This window comes from Choloepus didactylus, chromosome 11 (genome assembly GCF_015220235.1).
Source record: "Choloepus didactylus isolate mChoDid1 chromosome 11, mChoDid1.pri, whole genome shotgun sequence".
Taxonomy (NCBI): domain Eukaryota; kingdom Metazoa; phylum Chordata; class Mammalia; order Pilosa; family Megalonychidae; genus Choloepus; species Choloepus didactylus.
In genome coordinates this window covers 58,185,283-58,205,277 of record NC_051317.1, presented here as the reverse complement: position 1 = coordinate 58,205,277, position 19,995 = coordinate 58,185,283, and the positions used below count along the sequence as shown (strand labels likewise).

The following is a 19,995-nucleotide window of genomic DNA, read 5'->3' as shown; positions in this document are numbered from 1 at the left end:
CAGAATTCCTGTTGGGGATTGAATCATGTCCTCCACAAAGGCATGTTTAGGTCCCAACTCCTGGTCCTATGGGTATGAATCATTTGTAAATAGGAACTTTGAAGATGTTATTAGTAAAGTTGTGCCCAGACTGAATGAAGGGTGGCCTTACTCCAGTATGGCTGGAGTCCTTATAAGCTAAGGAAATCAGACACAGACAGCAGCTATGGGGAGCAGCCAGAAGCCAGAAGTCAACGGAACCCAGAAGAGAAAGAAGACATGGCCAAGTGCATTGCCATGTGACATAAAAGCCAAGGACCAAGAACTGCTGGCAGCCAGCCCCAGGATGTCACAGTCTTCAGTGAGGAATCATCGCCTTGCTGATGCCTCAGTGTTGGACTTCTTCAAGCTTCAAAATCATGAGCCAACAAATTCCCATTGCTTAAGCCAACCCATTGTATGGTTTTTGTTTTAGCAGCCTGGAAACTAAAACAGTCCCCTATTAGACCCCAGTACTTTTTTACCCCTCACTTTTCAAGAAGCATTTCCAAGCAAGTCAAAATTCTTTTAAATTTAAAAACATTTAAGAAGTCAAAATTAATTCATTCAGTAATTGTTTTCCTTTGCGTGGACTTCAGCAATTAATGATAGGGTAGAAATAGAGAAAGCAGGTGATACCTTAGCCTTATCTTTACTACTTGCAGGAGGAAGAAGACTATGGGCAAAAAAGAAAGTCCCCCCAGAGGCTAGATTGACTTATTTATGGAATATGTGCATTTTTTCCCATGTCATTTTCTATGTTATGGTTTAACAATCATCTTTACCTTACTGGGGTGAAAAAAATCAGAACTATCTTCACCTTAGTAATCTAGTCCTTGGAGAAATGGTACTGAACCAACACATATCTTCTTATAATTAACATACTGACATTTATCTAATGTTCTATTGGATATGAATTTTATGTGCTTGAAATGAATGATGCATATATTTTAGATTTAACTTGATATAAAAACATGGAATGGGGAAAACAATCAACACCCTCCCACCATGACTTTACAGGCGGAATGCAGGATTCTTAAGATACTGATCGGCTATGAGTTCAAGCGAAGGGAAGGAAGGGGTCCAGGAGCTGCACAAGGTTGAGAACTGTGGGAAAGCTGTTGACTTCTGATCAGTCAAAATACCAGAGAATCATGTGGCATGTAATAATCAGATGTGGTGGCTCATTTTGTAGATGTCAGGAAGTAAATCCAAAAGGACAAAGACTTAAGGTCAAGTGTAGGAACTGAATTTAAATACAGCAGACACGGTTACTCAGTCAGTAAAACAAACAAACAAACAAACAAACAAAACCAGGTTAGCGGGAGGGGAAAGAAAGCAAAACAAAGTGTATCTTTTCTCTCCTCCCATCTACTAATGGCATAAGAGCAAATCAGTCAGAAATACCAAAAACTCAAGAAAAATAGAAATTGGACTGCCTAATTACAGCTTAAAGATGGTTTAGCAACGCACTTAAAAGGTGATTTAATACACTATGTCTCTTCTTTTTATTTTCTATTTGCTGAGATCTGCATTTTTTTGGGAATTCTATTTCTTATAGGCAATCATTCATAGGCTAAGAAATTTGATATGCAAAACTGGTTGAACACCAAAATAGTTTGAATCTTTGCAGAAGCCTTATTTCAGTGATGTATAGAAGGTAATTAAGATGTTATGGATAGCAGGCCAAGGCCCACACATTGATAAACACATACTTTGAAAAATTATTTGCCTGGCAGCCAGTAAGCAGACAAACTTCAATCTTTACAAGAGTACATAGTCAAGTCCAGTTTTTATTTAATGCATGCCTTTTAGGAGGACATAGAGCCTCATTAATTCACATTCTACAAATTCAGAATATTTGATAATTAATACGGACATTGGGCTGAAGGTTTCCTTTGGTTAGTAAAACCATTTCCCCTGTATTATTGGAAATTAATAGTGTAAAACAATTTCATAGGGCTATATAGAATGAGAAGACAAACCAGTGTCTTCAAGTTCCCTCAAGTACTTCCAATCACCTTTTCTTTGCAAATAATTAATATGCTAATTAGAAAATCTCTCTACTGATTGAATTGCTTCTCCAGTGACTTATGTTTGATGATAGTTGGAATGACTCAACTGTACCATCTGGCTTTGAGATACTGATTCTATTACATTATTTACAGATAAAAAATAAGTAAATATTAGATTTGAAAGCAACATAATTGCTTTAAGGTTTTAGGATTCAAACTTGGCATTCCTTTGTTCTGGTGTTCTTGATTAATTCTAATCAGTGCAATATTATTATAATGTCATCTAGGCTTACAGATTAAGCCAAGCATATTCATTCTTTTGTATGCAGAACCTGACCTTTGGCATTGAAAGTACAGTAAGCATTCAGTCAAGCAACATTATTAATATGCTTTAACCTTTTACCATAGAAAAAGAATGTTTTAAAATTATGAAATTGTTTCTTCAAATGCTACAGCATATATATATATATATACATATATATATATATATACATTTATATATATATACATTGTAGAATAATTCTTTGCACGATGCTACTCACAAAAAACGTTTTTGTAAATATTGTCCACACTTAAGTCCCACTGGCATAACTCATTAGTGTGGTACTCTTTTTTAGCATATACATCATAAATCCTACCTTATTAATTTTCCTTTCATTTTCTCACATTTTATTGATGAAGTGGAAAATAGCTGGTTATTTACAACTGTTTAGTATCACCCCTTGCAACCTTATTGTTCTCCTACTATGAGACTGAAATTTCTATTATCACACTGACTTGGGATGGAGTGGGAGAGGAGATGTATTTACTCCATTAAAACCTAGCCAATTAAAGACAGAATTGTGATATCAGGATGAATTTAACAGAGTGAAGTCGAAGGGAAATGTATCTTCCTACAAATAAATCTTTAAAAACACGTGTTGTTTATTCCAAGAGAAGAGTTTTAGAGCCAATTACGTTTGCTCAAGATCAATTTTCTGATCACCTGTGTACCTTTGTTTTGATAGGTGACCACTTGTTGGGAATACAAATAGGATATGACATGGCTCATCTTCTAGAAGTGTTGACATAAGGAGAGAACCATTTGAGATTTTTGGTCAGGATTTTACATAAAGTCTTCATTTCTAAACCTCCATTTCATGTTTCTGTAAATGTCAAAGTCACTGTTGAGTAAAATTGGTGCAGTTTGGAGTGTGCAATGATCTCCATCGAAATGTGTCAAATAGCTTTGGCACCACTGCCTGTGTAGCACTTTCCTTGTGCCAGTGAATCATTATGGCAACAACCATCAAATGATGCCTGATTTTTTTTGTAAATGTTTATATTTGTGGATAATTTGCCAATCTGTTTGCAAACTGATGTATTTCCAAATGAAGCTACTTCAACGTATTACCCTACTTCTGAAATCACATTCCATGCATTGCATTAATGAAGATAAAATCAAATGTGTTACAGCACATAAAATGGTGTTTTATAGATAGTTGAGGATCAAGGAATGTTTGCTGAATTGAAATACTCACTTGGAACAACAACAACAAAAACCCCAAACTTGAATAGGAGTTCAAAAACAAAGTCATTTTTCCACATGGGGGGAAGCTCAAACTATTTTGACAATGGGGGGCGGTGCTGGGATATGGTGAAGGGCAGATTCAGATGCGCCTCATGTCTGGGTTAGAATCTCAGCTCTGCTCAGCTTTGGCTCGGCAAGTTTAGGGGACCAGTTCATGTCTCAATTTCTCTACGGGATGATAAATAGAGTACCTCCTCATAGAGTGCCTGTGAGGATTACAGGAATTCAATTATGTGAGGTATCATCTACCAGGACAGCTACCACACAGTAAACTGGCAAAGAACATCTGATCAGAGGTAAAACATTGGCCATCCTTGGGCTACATTTGGCTTCCAGTGCATTGTGAAAGCCCCAACAAAACAAGACAAAAACTGTAACCCATAACAATTGTTGAAATTACTTATGACTGCTTGTTGAGCTGTACATAGAGAGATGACGCCTTTCTGTACGTATGTTATTTTACAATAATGGAAATGGCTGAGGTTGTGGAACTGTGACCCATGGCCTTCTTTGAAATTTGCTCTCTAAATACTTGTGAAGTTGTACTTTGAAAGTTATCACTGTTATGCTTATATATGAAAGTTAACAATAAAAAAAATAAAAAAAAATTAAAAAAAACACACCAAAGTTACTAATCTTTACAAATTATCAGGTCTATGATTCTGGATTAACTTGAAACCTCAGTGGTTCTGGTGACACTCACATTCCCGGAATGGCGGGAGAAGGCACTGCTCGGAAGCAGTACAGGCACTCATTGGCTTGTCATCGTCCCCAACGCTCCTTATAGATTCTCTCCCCCTGGGGCCTGGAGTTCAATTGCCATCTGCTACCTCACTTTCACTGTGTTTTTCTTAGACCAGCCTGCTTCATTCCTTTTTGCATCCTGCCTGGCTCTTGAGGGTTTCTGAGCTCCTGGAACCCAACTTTTCCCCACAGGTTGACTCACGGAATAAAGAAGAGAAAGAAAGCATTTTATACTTTTGATTAGCTCTTCATGGTTTGAATTTTAAACATTTCTTTAGCAGACTTTTTAGGCTGCAGAAACGTATGAAAGACTGGGTTTTTCTGATATGATAGGTTCTCAGGCAGCTGCACTGACTCTCTTGGACTCTGCCATTTAAGACAATGAAGCTTGAACAAGATGGAAGATGTCAAAGCTCATTTATACATGAGTGTGGATGATTTCAATGAGTTTATTTTTCTTCTAATGAAGGGGCAGCTTGGGAATCTTGGCTGGGAGCCGGGAGCAGGCAGGAGAGAAGGGCACCTTAGTGGGCATGGGGTAGGGATTCAAAAGAGATTTAACTTTATTAAATTGCAAAAGGAGTCACATGGTTGGCTTTACCATTAACTAATTGTGAAACTTGGCCCATCACAGGTGATTTGTAAAGATCCAGACTTACGTAAAGTGTCATAAGGAGTGGAGACTTGACTGTTAGTTTTGCTGATACAATGTTTAAGGCTTTTCTCAATTAAACAAAGTCTCATTCACAAACAATAACACTAGCTAATGTTTGCTGTGTTCCAGTCACTTAACTTTATTGTGTACCAGATACCGTGCTGAGCCCATCACAGACACGTTTTCATTTAATTTTCATGACAACCCTGGGAGGTGGATAATATTCTTTCAATATCTGCAAATGAGAAACTGAACTTTAGGGAGGCTGAATAGCTTGCCCAACATCATGCAATGAGTACCTGTAAAGCCAGGATCCTTTTGGCCATCAGACTCAGGAGTCCTTGCTCTCCATCTCCCACCCTATGGATCAGGCCACACCACTGCCTGTGATAGCGCTCAATATAGCTGTGAGCTTGGAATTGAGCCTTCAGGACTTCCCCAACAAAATAACTCCAATTTTTACCAAGACGTAGCAATAGTTGTCACAAAGCTTGTAAGTTAAATCAGAACAACAAACAGATGTTTGCGCTGTGCCAGGTAATGGGATAAATACTCTACAAATATGTAAGCCTTACAGCAATCCTTTGAGATGGGGGCCCTCATTGTTATTCCCCGTTTGAGAGACTTAGAGATGAGAAACACAGGCTTGGAGAGACTGAATGCTTTGCCCCAGGGTACACAGTTAGAAAATGGATAAGACATGCTACGAGGTATCTAATCTAGAGGTTCTTGCTTCACTGCAACACCAGCTTTAGCTAATCAGAAGACCCTACTTCACCACAACACCAGCTCTCTCCTTTGCACTTTGATCATGGAAACAGTATCTAGGTTTTGTTTATTCTCATTTCTAATAAAATTCAAACAAACTTAAGATCAGGTTTCAAAATCCCTAGCAAATTGAAGGGAGTGGGTTAAGGTCTGCTGGAGATAGGAGTAGGGACATTAGCGGGAAGGGGCAGATGAAAGTCTAGGGATGGGCAACCCAGAGAGAGTGGCTGCAAAAGGCAGACTGAAGAACTGAAGACAGTAGCGATAAGTGGCTGACCCTGGGACAGTGACAATACCTGCACATTGCTGTGCCAAGAATCTTGCCTGGCACAGAGTAACAGCAGGATTAACATTTGTAAAATAAATGAATGGATGGATGAATGCATGAACAACTGAATGTAAGAATTACTAAATGCATGAATTCATGAAAAATGAATAATGACTGTAAGAATGAACATAGGAATATGTGACTGCCCTGGAGAGAATCACCATGTTGCAAATCCAGCACATGAATATTCATAATGAGGACCTGGAATCATTAAGAAACGGTTCAATTTCTCTTGAATGTTTGGTTTGAGAACGTATGGATATACATAATAAATATCACAAAATTAAGTCATTGTTATAGTGGTATTTAGAAGACCAGTAATTCAGGTCTCACTCTCTCTCTTTTTGCCATGTTATTTTCAGAAAGTGGGTAGTGAAGAATTAACCTTACCCAAAGGTGATTCTCCTGATAGGAGTGTCTTTGTTTGCCTGGGGACTTTGGCTGAGGCAGTCTAACAAAGTGATTTATGATGGGGGCTTTGGGCCATGCCGTATCAGTTCTGCTGGCTGAGGCAGTCTAACAAAGTGATTTATGATGGGGGCTTTGGGCCACACCATATAAGTTCTGCCTCCATAGGGTTTGGAGACTAAGGGTCAGCCACACAGAGAGTATGTGATTCAGCCTCAATAAAAATTCTGAACACCAAGGCTCAGGTTGTGTTCCCTGGTTGGCAATACTCTGTGTATGATGCTACATCACAGCCAGGAGGAGACAGCACTGTCTGTGACTTCATGGGGATGGGATGACCGGAAGTTTCATGTTTGCAACCATTTGGACTCTGCCTTAAGCATCTCTTCCATTGGATGATTTTAATCAGCATTTGCTTTTCCTTGTCATAAGCCAAGACTGCAAGTATAAACAGCTCTCAGTAAGTTCTGTGAGTCCTTCTAGTGAAGTATCAAACCTGAGGGTGGTTTTAGGAAACTGTCTTGTGGACTGTCCCATCTAACAGCACCAATGGCTAAACTTTCACCTCAAGCTAAGATAACGAGGAAGAAATAGAGTCTTTAAATACCACTCTAACCACTTTTGACAGTAATTTTGCTGATATTTATTGTGCATCGTCCTAGTTCTCAAACTAAACATTTACGAGAACTTGGACCTTTTCTTAATGATTCCAGGTCATCGTTGTGAATATTCAGGTGCTGTGTTTGGAAACTGGTGATTCTCTCAAGCGTTCATGGATAGAAGAGCATGGTGGTTAGAAATGCTCTTATGAGCGAGTTTGCCAGTTTGCATCCTGGCATCAATACAGTTTAGCCTTGAGAGTTGGCAAGTGACTTGACATGATATATCTTCATTTCCTCATCTTTACATTGGGAATAATAAAGCTTAGGGGTCTCCGAGGAGGCAGTCCACCTTTTCTACCAAGTTCTAAAGAAATTAAGGCATAAAAACAAATGAGTGCTAGGTGGAGCACAGAATATTACCTTTATTACTAAAAAAAGGCTGGCTGGAAAGGTATCTTAGGATAAGTGCCAAGAGGGCTTGCTAAGTAATTAGGCAGACCCCTATGGAGTCAGGGTTACATTTCGTTTTGCTTTTTTTTTTTTTGAACGAAAGCAGAAATGGTTCCTAGCTCTGCCTAGCAGAGCTCAATTCTGCAGGGCCAGAGGGAAGGATTCTCTGCTCCCAACTCCGGCTGGCTCAGGTACAGAACCTGAGGGCCTGAAGAAAATGTGAGGGAGGACTCTGCTTTAATCCCCAGTAGTTATAAAGATTATTAAAGACATCAGTGATCCTGAGAGCCAGTATTTCACTTATTAATTACTGACAATCTGTATTTAAAACTTTGTTTTTTGAGTTGTTTACAGCATCACTAAAAGGAAAGAAAAAGTATGAATAATTTAAAGATGGAGAGCTTAAAGTTTCCTTTAGTATATTTTTCACTTCAGATCAATCCATGCATTACAGGAAAAATTAATTCTTTTCCATCCCTCCTCACCTTTCTCATTACATGCACGCACACACACACATACATACACACACACGAGAATACAGTAAAAAGGGATAATGACCTAGATTTTTTATGTTCTTCAAACACTTGCCTGTTAGCATTGGAAAGTTACCATGGCTATTCTCACCCACAAAGACAGCACTATTTACAGATGGGTAACCCTTTACATCAAGTTATAAATGGAAAAAAAATAACTGAAGCCCCACTTGCTGTTTGGAGAGTTTCATTCACTTAATGTATTTTATGTAACATTTATCTGCAGAGGATTCATAACCTAAATTATATGCTATTCATAATATTGAATAGAAGAAATTCAATTTAATAAATATCAAATAACAACTTTCCAAATAGCTAGCAAGCCTACAGGGGTACTGCAACATACAAAGATTTGTTCCCGGAGACTAATTAAAGTAGAAGGGGGCTGAAGTTAATGCTAACTGACCATCAAATTGAACTCGCCTTTGACAGAAAGGCAATGTGCTTGAATGGGTTGCTTGATGTTTTATCAATTTTGATTGCCTTCATTTAAAAACTTTAATTAGAACCTCTGTTTACTTGCATCAAATTGCGCATAAAACATCATGCAAAACATTTTAAAAGAGAATTTTAATTATACCACTAAAGAAATGCCCTTGTTCAATGTTTACTAAACACTTGCCAGAACAAGTTAATTAATACTTGTTTAAATAGATGAAAGAAAAAGAAGGGAAACAAAAAAAAAATCACATTCACTTTTTGTCAAGTTTTACTGCAGTTGTCAAATAAGTTCAATTTCTAATTTAACGACTGCACTGTCACAGCACACATGTGTCATTATAAACAATGGGGCACCAGAAACAAGGAAGGCCAGTGGAAAGCTAATTTCCACTGGAAGTTGTTCAAAATAACTGTGCATTGTTGCTTGATGATCTGCAGTCATTAAAACAAGTACTTTTCAATTTTATCCATCTATTCATTTATTCTGTGGCAGAATATCAGAATGTTCAGGTGTTACTTTTTAAACAGATTAGTAATATGCCTTCTAATTATGAAAAGCTACAGACAAATACTTTTCAATAGAAAGAGCATGATGTGTAGAAAAATAAAACTTCCGATAATGTGTTTTCAGTTCTAATTCTAACATGCAACCAACTTTCATTTTTCTTTTTAGGTCTCCCATTTCCCCCCATTTATTAAAGTGAACCATAATTATTTGTGTTAGTAAAGATTGATTTTGGAAAGCAGTTGATAATCTGCTAAAAAACAATTAAATCAATCTTCCTGGGATTTGCCCTTGTTAGCTCAGTAGCTTTATGAAAAATCAGATGAGAAAGTATCTAAAATAATACTGAAATCTTTTGAGGAAATAAAATACATAAATGCCATTAACGACCATTACCATTATCAAGAAAATTATTCTTCTAAACAACTTAGGAATTTATATTCTTTTCTTAAAAAAGCAGATTATTTTTAAAGATCTACTTGGTAAGATATTCCATGATCTTTTTTCTGAAAGTTATTCCAATGATCAACAATTTCATTCAGAAGAAACAGATATCAGTGCAGTTATTATTTGTTCCCTTATTGCTGAAACTGGCTGCCCCTTTTCTCAAACCACCCAAGGAGCCTCAATGTGTGCAGGTCTAGGAATTGGTTATAATTTAGGAGCAGGCATCCTTTAGGCATCCTATTTGAAATTCCACTCATGGGCTAGGCCAGGAGAGTTGAGATGGTTGAGTTAGGTTTCTCTTAAGCCTCAACTGGTTTGTTATAAAAATTAAATATGCTGAAGTAGCATGTAAAACATTTAGCACATTGCTACAGAAGCAGCCAACAAATATTAGCAAGCACTGTTATTGTTAGTTATTATGCCTGCCAAGAGCTGATCATGTGCCATGTGAAAATGGCACATACAATAATCTACAATCTTTGGGCCAGTTAAGACAAAATATCAGAAAAGGCAGCCTACTTAACCACCCTCCCCCCACCCCTCTCCCCGCAAAAGAGCCCTTTATTGTTTTTTTCTTTTTAATTTATAAAAGAAAACTTTATACCTAGAAAAAGGCATGCTTTGATAGTTATGCATGCAATTGACTTGCTCTTTAAACTCAAGTGGCAGGGGAAATAGAATTTCTTAATATATTTTCCCTAATAAAATAAGAACCTGAAGTGCCAGCATATTTGCACACCCACCAATTATGAAATGTGTTTCCTTGAACATGAAAACTAAGCCAAAATATAATTTAGTTCTATAAGCCACTGTCAAACTCAGCTAAAGTTCCATGGGAGCATCAGGGGCTGTTATTTGATTAGTGACTGTTTAATGGACTTTAATGCAGCTGTTTACTGTTTTTTCCACAACATTGAAGAAAGTTTTTTAAAATAAGCTTTTTTCCTGATGAAGAAAATATATGTGTGTGTGTGTGTGTGTGTGTGTGTGTGTATTATATATTCTATCTAGCATCTATCTATTTATATATCTACCCACCTTTGAAACACCTTAAAGGTGTGCTTGGGAGTCAAGCATTTCTGATATCCTGACTTTAGAAGATGTGGCTCTGTTGCTAATGTAGAATTTCTTTCAGATGACTGTAAATAAAAGTCAGGTATCCATGGTTATAAATACACCATTTCACATTTTGTTTAGGACAGCAAAAAATTTCAATTAATTGAATTGCAGCCGACTATGAATAATGCCAGAAGTGCAATACTTGGTGCTCCAGGTCATAGGCGACTACTAATTAAGATGCAAAAGGTCAGCACTAAAGGCCCCAAATACAGGACTTTTGTACCAGAATTTTTTTTTTTTTTTGATGGGTATGGACTGAAATAGCTAGAAAATGCAGCTTCAGTAATATGGGAAAAGATGGAATTGGGTACAATACTTTGCTTGCCCTGGAATTATTTTTTTTTTTTGCCCTTGAATTTTTTATAAGTTCTGAGATATCCTTTTTAAAAATGAAAATGAATAATCTCACATCCGGATTTTTATTTTCAGAAGAAAAAATACTTTTGTATCCAATGTTTTCTTTATATTAGGGAACAGTAATGCAATGAGTTTCCACTGAGAAGGGAGGGAGGGAAGATGGAAATCTTTTTGAAATTGTTAAAGTCACCAATAGTGAAATTTGAAAACTATGACATACCTTATTTAGATATGGAAATTTATGTACTGTGGATATCAAGGAAAATATTTCCCCTAAATTGCCTGCCAAATGGTTAACAGAAATTATTTTCAAGAGACAATTCAAAATCTTTCATTGACTGTATAATTGTATGTGGGTGTGTGTATTAGTGTGTATGTGTTTCTAGTGGAGATTTCTGGAATGTAGATATTTCTTCATGTTGCTTTATGGTTGTTGAGTTCAAACATGAAGAATTTTGAGAAAAAGATCAGAACAACTTGTTAGCCTCCAATTTATCATCCACCTGTACAAGACTTAATGGTTGCATTAACCCAGAGTCTCAAGAATAATTATAGTCTAAAACAAGCCCTTAACGTAAAGAGATGAAAAGAACGATCTAAAGGGAAGGCTGTCATGAAACGGAAATTGCACAAGCAAGGGAGCTTTCATCGTGTTGAATAAGTACTTTACTATGAGATTCTTTTTAAAATTAAGGTACCTAGCAAGTTGGAAGAAAATAAAATATATATGATTAGCAGTGAATACCTTGGCCTAGAGTAGTCGGATATGAGTGGAAAAAGACAGAGAGGTGGTTATTTTTTTTCCAAGTCATTACCAACTTTAGTTCAGAGAAATGCTATTTCAAATACTTGCTTTGAAAGGCTGCTTTGAGGTCTGCTTTTTAATTTGAACAGTTAACTATCATATTCATGCCAATGAATCTTTTTTCTTGTTTTAATATCATTAGGAAGAAATCCTCCCTGGCCAGGGTGAATAGCATAATTTCTTAAAAGAAGAAATATTTACACACATATTTAATAAAAACCTTTAAAACAATTTCCTTGTGTTGCCTATGCACCTTTGTTTATATAAGATGGACTTTTAGTTAGTTTTTAAAATAAAACTGTATCAAGCCATATGGAAAAATCTTCAGAATAAGATTTTAGCAAATAAATAACCTCAAACAGTTCTTTGTTATTGTGTCTTCTCTAGATATATCTGTTTAGGCTGCAGGTTAATTTTATAGGGATCTCTGATTTTGTCACTGCAGTTAGAATAAGGCACATTTTACATAAACTTGAAAAACGAACAAGACAGGAGGCATCAGAAAACTTGGGTCATAAATTCTATTCAGACAAGTTCTTTGAAATTTTCTGTGTTTCCAAATGCTCCTACCAACTGAACAATAATTGTTTTCATGAGAACTGAAGTAAACAATTTTTAAAAAATAGAATGAATCACCACTTTTCATTGCTCAACAGATTGCTTGCTGTCTGCTCAATGCTTACCGCTGTTTGTAAATAAAGAGAAATGACTTTGGCACTTGATCTGTTTGATGAAAGATTGTTATTGCAATTACCCTATGAGACACCAAGTCACCTGCCGCAGCATCCTTTGCTGTTTTCTTGTTTGGGGCAATCCTCTCCAATTGATGTGGGGAGAGCAAATCAATACACCACCAGATAGAGGCAGGTGGAGCATTCTGGTTAAGAGAATGAACTTTGGAGTTAGCCAGATATAGGTTGAAACTCTTACTTTAGTTATGTGACTTTGGATATTTTACTTAACTTGAAAAAAATTTAGCTCTTCATCTTAAAAACGAGGATGATAATAACAGTTCCCAGGGTATTAATATTGAGATGTAATGACAGGGTGTAAAGAATGAGTAGATACAAAATAGCTATTAGATCATTTTTTTGTGAAGGTATGAGGCATTGATAACTTTTGAGAACTTTTCCTTTCTTTTTATATCACAGCATTTTAGTTGTGGTAACCAGGTGTGCCAGTTTGAATGTATTATGTCCCCCCAAACGCCATTATCTTTGATGTAATCTTGTATGGGCAGACCTATTAGTGTTGATTAGATTGTAATTCTTTGAGTGTTTTCATGGAGATGTGTCCAACCCAACTGTAGGTGATAACTCTGATTAGATAATTTCCATGGAGATGTGGCCCCGCCCATTCATCTTGGGCCTTCATTAGTACACTGGAGCCTTGTAAAAGCTCAGCAGAAGGAGTAAGCTTGCTACAGCCAAGAGGAACACTTTGAAGAAAGCACAGGAGCTGCAGATGAGAGACAGTTTGAGGAAGGCCACTGAAGGCAAACTCTTGCTCCAGAGAAGCTAAGAAAGGATAAATGCCCCAAGAGCAACTGAGAGTGACATTTTGAAGAGGAGCTGTGGTGTAGAGAGGTCATCCTGGGAGAAAGCCATTTTGAAACCAGAACTTGGAGCAGACGCCAGCCACATGCCTTCCCAGCTAACAGAGGCTTTCTGGATGCCATTGGCCATCCTCCAGTGAAGGTACTCTACTGATGCATTACCTTGGACACTTTATGGCCTTAAGACTGTAACTGTGTAACCAAATAAACTCCCTTTTATAAAAGCCAATCTGTCTCTGGTGTTTTGCATTCTGGCAGCATTAGCAAACTAGAACACCAGGTGACCCTCAAAGTTTTCCCCAAAGAGGCCCTAAGAAATGATCCTAGGGAGGCAGGAGGGCAGGGCCAAAAATGCAAAATTTATTAAGTCTTCAATTTTTTCTTAAACACTTATGCATATTTTGCATCCTGCTCAATGAAAGACCTAAAATTTTGATTACCAAAATAATTTTTGCCCCTTGAATCTTCTTGCAAATCTGGCTTTCCTGTGTTGACTTTACAGTGTGGCTTGGCCTGGCTTCTGGCACAAGGTGAGCATGAAGAATACTGGCCTAAGGCTTGCTGGAAAAAGACCAGACACCTCAGCCTTAATCTAAGTCCCGCTTTCTTGTAATATCGCACAGGTGATGGGTGGAGCTCTTCTTTCTGACCATCCCCCCTTATCCTGAAAGGAAATGGTCAGGATAGGCTCTCCTTTAGGGGTTAACCTCACTGCTTTTATTTCAGTTTCAAACTGGTTTGGCTGAGGAATGGAGTGAAATGGGATGGTGTCAGAAAAAACGAATCTCTATTCCTTAGTGAAAACAAGTAAGTAGGATATTAAGTTGTAAAACCTATGCCACTCTAGGTTGCCCCTTCTACATCCCTATTGTGGAGCCAATTAAAAAGATATTAAGATTTCCCTAGAGTCAGGAGAGTTACTCTAGAAATAATAGTATATGCTTAACAGAGGTAAATCTCATCCTAGGAGTCTTGGGAAAGTTGTGGGTAACTTGTAGATTAAGTGAGAAAGAAGACAAAAACGTGCCCTGGGGGCTGGTGATGTAGAGAGCTGTTTTTGCTGGGTGTCTCTGTTTTGTTTTATTTTTTGCTTAGGTTAAATAAAGTTCTTATACGTAAAGATACATGAAAAAGAGCAATCGTTGGTTATAGCCATCCTTAACCTTCTGTCACTTTGATAGGTTAAATAAACAAATATTTAACTTTGACGTAAAAGCCCCATAGCTTTTCTTGCTAACCATCAACTCTTCTAACCCCGTGAGCTGGGGACACACAGGTTGAGGAAATTACAGAGAAAGGATAGTATTTGTGAACATTTCATCCTGGACAAAGGCTAATTAAGTGAGTGAGAAAGAGAGAGGGAAAGGGAAGGAGAGAGGGACAAATTCTGTGGTGGTCCATTTATAATTGTAATGGGAGAGAGAGGACTGGAATCAAAATGCAAGCTTATTTTTATCTCCCACTGTCTGTTAAAATTTTATTCAGTGGAAGCAACATATTTTTTTGTTTCTGGAGCCTATGACTTTTTTTGGCCTCTCAGTTTATATGTGGATCTACCATCTCAACTCAGTAATTGGATTGCATGCAATGATCAAAAAACTCCAAAGTCAGCTCAGTGTAAATCTTCCCTCCTCAGCTCAGCCTTCATTCCTTCTGGAAGTCTGGCAGTGGGGAGAGGGGTGTGGTTCTTGTGCTCTCTTTCCTCTCCCACCCCTCAGCTCGAGCCCCTACCCACACCCCAATTCATAAGCTTATTTTCCTTCTCCCTTTCAGTATTGAGGTTGTTAGTAGGAAGGAAGGAAGCAATGGGACCATTCTTTCTGATTTTTGGCCCCTCATCTATAGTTCCCTTGTCCCTGGCATATATAGTTCTATTCAGGATGGCTCCTAGGACTACTTCCCCAGTGCCTGGGTGCTTGTAGACTCTTCCATTGCGACCACATTGCTCCTCCAAGCAGCCCTATTGCCTAGTGCCCAAGACAACTCCTTGCTAGTTCTTTCCTGGGTGACCCACATCTGGTTGACGGAAAACACTTACACATCATATCCCAACAAACTCCAGGCTCTGCCAACCAAACTGAGTCAGCACATCTCACTCTCTGGATTTGTCCATTAGAAGTCAGACCCCAGTCCCCAGCCTGCTTTCTTGTTCTCCAAAGTGAGTCATGAATTACTCACCCTCCGTATCTCCCAACTGCAGGGAACACATTTCAATGCTCTTTGGTATTCCCCTTGACATCTCCCTTAATGCTGAAGTCACCCTTAATTAAGTCTAGGAATGGAAGGCAGCAGGCCCTCTCACAAGGGAGGTGCCGAGTCAATGACAACGGAGCCTCCGTGGGAATTTCTTTGCTAATCTTGCCTCAAAATCCACATGCTGACCCTTTTTATGCTCTTGATCTGGTGAGGGATTCAAAAGTCACAGAACAGGTTGTCTTTCAATCCATTTATAAATTCTATACATGATGGGAGTTGAAACATCCTTGGGCACACATTGGTAACTCGACTGGAACTGAGTTAGGAAGATCCCGCATCCTTGTTAAACACAAATCTGACTTAATTCATTTAGAAAAAATAAGCAGACCTCTCCATAAGAAATAAAATTAAAAAAATATAAACATGCCACCGAACAGAAGGACGGCAAGGTGCTTAGCTTTTCTTGGGCAGGTAATCCAGCACTTAAAGTTTGATTTGGCCATAAAAACAAGCCTGCACAAAACTGGTCTGAAATGGTCATAAAAAGAAATGAACTTTAAAATGGTATCAAATTCACATCATGAACTTATCCTGTAAAAGTACTGTTTATAGGCTTTGTGCCAGATCTGTAAGTGAAAAGTGAAGCAAAGATTTCCTTTGCACATTTTCATGCTACATCGTTGGTTATGATGGACAGAGAGTGGATAAGATATTGGTTTGTTTTGAAGACATGTGACTGGGTTCCTAGTCTGAGCCTGAGCTGTGTTTACCTCTGGGATTCTAGTGGGTCTGGATGCATCCGGCATCATGGGGTCAGCCTGCCTTGACTCTCCGAGCCTGAGACACTATGATGCCTCCCAGGAGAGAAAGTGTCCACAGGGAGGGAAAGTGTCAAGGAGACAGGCTTGAACCAGTAACGAAGCCTCAGCCATCACCTGAGAAAGGCAACACTGAGCACAGCAGGATGCTGCCATTGATATTTATCCTTGTAGGAACTGAGTCCTAGGGAGAGACAGGACTGCAAGTAAAAATGGAAAGAGCTATTGTCACTAAAATCTTTGGAGACAATGAAGATTCAGATGACCTGAGTACCCCCCGAAACCCCAATCACACCCAGTGCCTCCCTTGCTGGGTAAAGCAACTCTCCTCCTCTCCCTCACTGGGCCCAGAGGACCCATGGACTGATAACACATACTGTGTTTATTTTCTCAGTGGAGATAGTAAAATTGACTTTTTTCATAGGTGCCAAGATGCAGAGCTATTTACCCTATAGGCTGGAGTGATTAGGGAGCCTTTGCTTGCCTGGGATCCCTTCAAAGCCTTCAGAGAATGAAACGGAGCATGATTGTCCAAATATGGTATATATTGCCCCCTAAACCCAAAGAAGTTTCTTGGGGAGGACTAGGCGACAACCTAGCTGCAGGTTAACCCTATCAGAACTCCTTCCTCCTGGAGGGGGCAGTGATCTGCCTTCTTTGAAATAAACACTTATCCTGGGTATAGATTTGCTTTCCCTGTTCTCTATGATTCTGCCATTATCACTGTCCATTGACTTACTTCATATTGCAATTATTCACTGTCATAGTGAGCCACCCAACATAGCTTCTGAATAAGAAACTTCTTTTACAGAAGCAAGAAGCAAAGCAGTGGGTAGATGCCCAGGTGATTCTCTGATTTTATCAGGTACCCCATCACCCTGAAGCAGCTGGCCTTAAAGAAGAGTGAATTGGTCTCTTGAAAGCTCACTTACAGCATCAGCTGAGACAACATTAAGACGTCTGAGTACTGCCCTACAGGATGTATTACAAGCTCTAATCTAGTGAATAACATATGGTGCAGTTTCTTCAAAAACAGACATCGATGGAGCAGAATGGCAGCTGTCTCTACTATATCTAAGTATCACTTGTAAACATTTTATTTCTCAATTTGGCCACTGCTGGCTTAAAGACCTGCTGTTGGAGGGAAAAGTGCTTTCATTAGAGGCTGTAACAATGGGTCTATTTAATCGGATGTTGAGGCTACAACTTGGCTATTGGACTCTTCATGCCACTGGACCAACAGGATATCACTGTACTGCTGGATGACATAAACTGACTGTCAACGGGAAATAAGGGTGGTGCTTTATAATAGGAGCTGAGAGGAGCCAAAGGATCCTCTGGAATAACATAGTACTGCCATGTAAGATGGTAATGGCTAATGGAAGAGTGGAACAACTCTTTGACAGAGACTGCAATATAAAATTCAACCAAACACATTTCTTTTTCCTTACTGGGGACATGGATTGATTATAACTCCCAGCCTGCCTTCCAGCTAAGAGAGGCCATGTGGCTGAGGCCTGCCAGTGGAATATGGGAAGCATTACTGGCTACTTTCAGGCCAATGCCATAAACATCACCCATGGAATCCTTGACTCTCTTTCCACAGAGGCTGAATGGTGAAAACTCCAAGGCCCTCAAGGAAGACTGAGCCATAGGGCAGAAGGAGCTGGGGTATCTAAAGGACACCATCATATGACCAATGACACCATCTTTGAACTTTATTTAAAGAGAAATAAACTTCTACTGGGCTAAAACCCAGAAAATTTGGAGTTTACCTAATATAGTAGCTGGTGTAACCCTAATATAAACCCTTAAAAGCATGATTTCCCCATGGGTCAATGGCACACTTCAGAGGAGAGTCTGGCCATAGACTTTTATGCCTGTACTCATCCGGATTCCTTCTGGATGAAGGGATCCAAACAACAAGAGACTACAAGGAGATCATAATCAATGTTTACTGCACTGTCATAAGAGGTTGGACTGCAGTTGATATCTCACCTTAGAAACTGTGCAGCTGAGAGACCCTATCCTATTGCATGTCTAAAAAACACACACATGGGTTGCATGCAGAACTAGCATTTGAATGCCTGCCACACAGACAGCACTGACGGCCAGTGAGATTAGGGCCAAGAAACGCCATCACCAGTAAGACAAGAGACACTTGATTTGTCCACCTCTCTCCCCTCTGCAACCAGCAATAGGGAGCTAGTACCAGAAAAGCAGTGAGAAGGAGAAGGAAACAGCCCTCCCTCCAATCCAAGTAGCTGGGGCTGCAAGCCAGCTAAGGCCAGAGGGATGGATGAGCTTTAGCTTGGGCATGAAATTGGAACTTCCAAATGGACAGAACTAAACTGGACTATAAAAAGAAGACAACCAAAAAGTTATGGAATTAGTCTAACATTTCATTACAGGGTGGGAAAGAGAGATTCAAGAGAGCATGAAGGAATGTAGTAATTGAAGAAAAATAAAACCATTTCATACTGTTCAGCTCTCTTCAACACAACTTACAGTGACACTATCGTTCTGTACTCATTTTATCTACTTTTCACTCTGTATTGCCAGATGAGCAGGGAGAAGGATCAAAATGAATTATAATTTTTAATTGTAGGAAAAACGAATTCATATTAAGAGATTTTAAAAGGCTGTGTTTCTTCTTGGCAGTTGGCAGGATGTCTGAGAACAGAGAAGGTTTCCTAAGGGAGGAAGGCTTTCTCCATGGAGCTGCTGCTCATGGGGTATAAGATCACAATGTCATTTATTCAGCATCATAGTTTCTGCTGCAAGCATGACTTACGTGATCTGGTTGTGTCCTGCCACACTTTGTTTCTAAGTGTAGGCTTCAGAGTGCTAACACTGGTGGCGCTATTCCCTCACTGCCCTCTCTGAGCCAATGCTTTGGTTTGGCACAGAGCAGTTGCTTCCTTCTGCTTCCTCCCAAACTGAAAAAGAAATATACAAAGTTAGCATTTCCTAGAGCGTTCCCCAGGACTCCAGTTCCATAGGTTGGTCAGAGGCGCTCTATAGGAAAAAAAAATCTCTACGGTCAAATAAATTGGGTAAAGCTGGATTAAACAAGGGGGAATAGTTTTCCTTTATTGTAGGACTTCTCACAGCTTTTAATATGCTGAAGTGTGTGCTGAATCTCACGACAAAGCTACAGACAGTAGAATTTCACAGACTTCAAAGATCATGGACCCTCTTCTCACCCCAGATTGTCTTGGAGGATCGAGTGTTCATCGGCCTACACTTTGAGACCTGCTGCTCCAATTCATTTCCCCTTTTGCAGAAAAATTCACAAGTAAGGAATTGATGTGAATAAAGAGAGAAAGACAGTGAGAGCCTATTCATTTATCTAAAGGACCATTTGAAGAATTGTCTCTGTTAAAATTATGTGCTTTTTTCCCTGAACTAGAGAGAGGGCACACGATCCCTTGATAAACTGAAGGCCAGTGAAACTGGAATTCATGTTTTATCTTAACACCAAAGAGCTATGGATTCCTCTTTGACTCTTCTAATATATAACCTTTGCACAAGTGAGTTTAAAAATGAATATTATGCCTTTGCCTTGTCAGATTCTTCACTTTCATCACAAGTATCATCTTTAAACAATCTCTGAGTGAAAGAGAAGCAGTGCCTGCAAGCTGTACATTTTGTTATAATT

At 38.8% G+C, this 19,995-nt stretch overlaps 1 protein-coding gene across 3 annotated transcripts in view; it reads right to left on the bottom strand.

The window, feature by feature from the left end:
• CDH6 (cadherin 6) overlaps positions 1 to 19,995 on the bottom strand; it is a 132,250-nt gene that overhangs the window by 66,167 nt on the left and 46,088 nt on the right. Inside the window, exon 2 of one of the 3 annotated variants that reach the window (XM_037798906.1) lies at positions 19,129 to 19,273. The exons of the other annotated variants lie outside the window; for them this stretch is intronic. The gene's annotated coding sequence lies outside the window, so the exon portion shown is untranslated. The remainder of the gene's footprint in view (positions 1 to 19,128; positions 19,274 to 19,995) is intronic. 3 annotated transcript variants of the gene reach the window in all.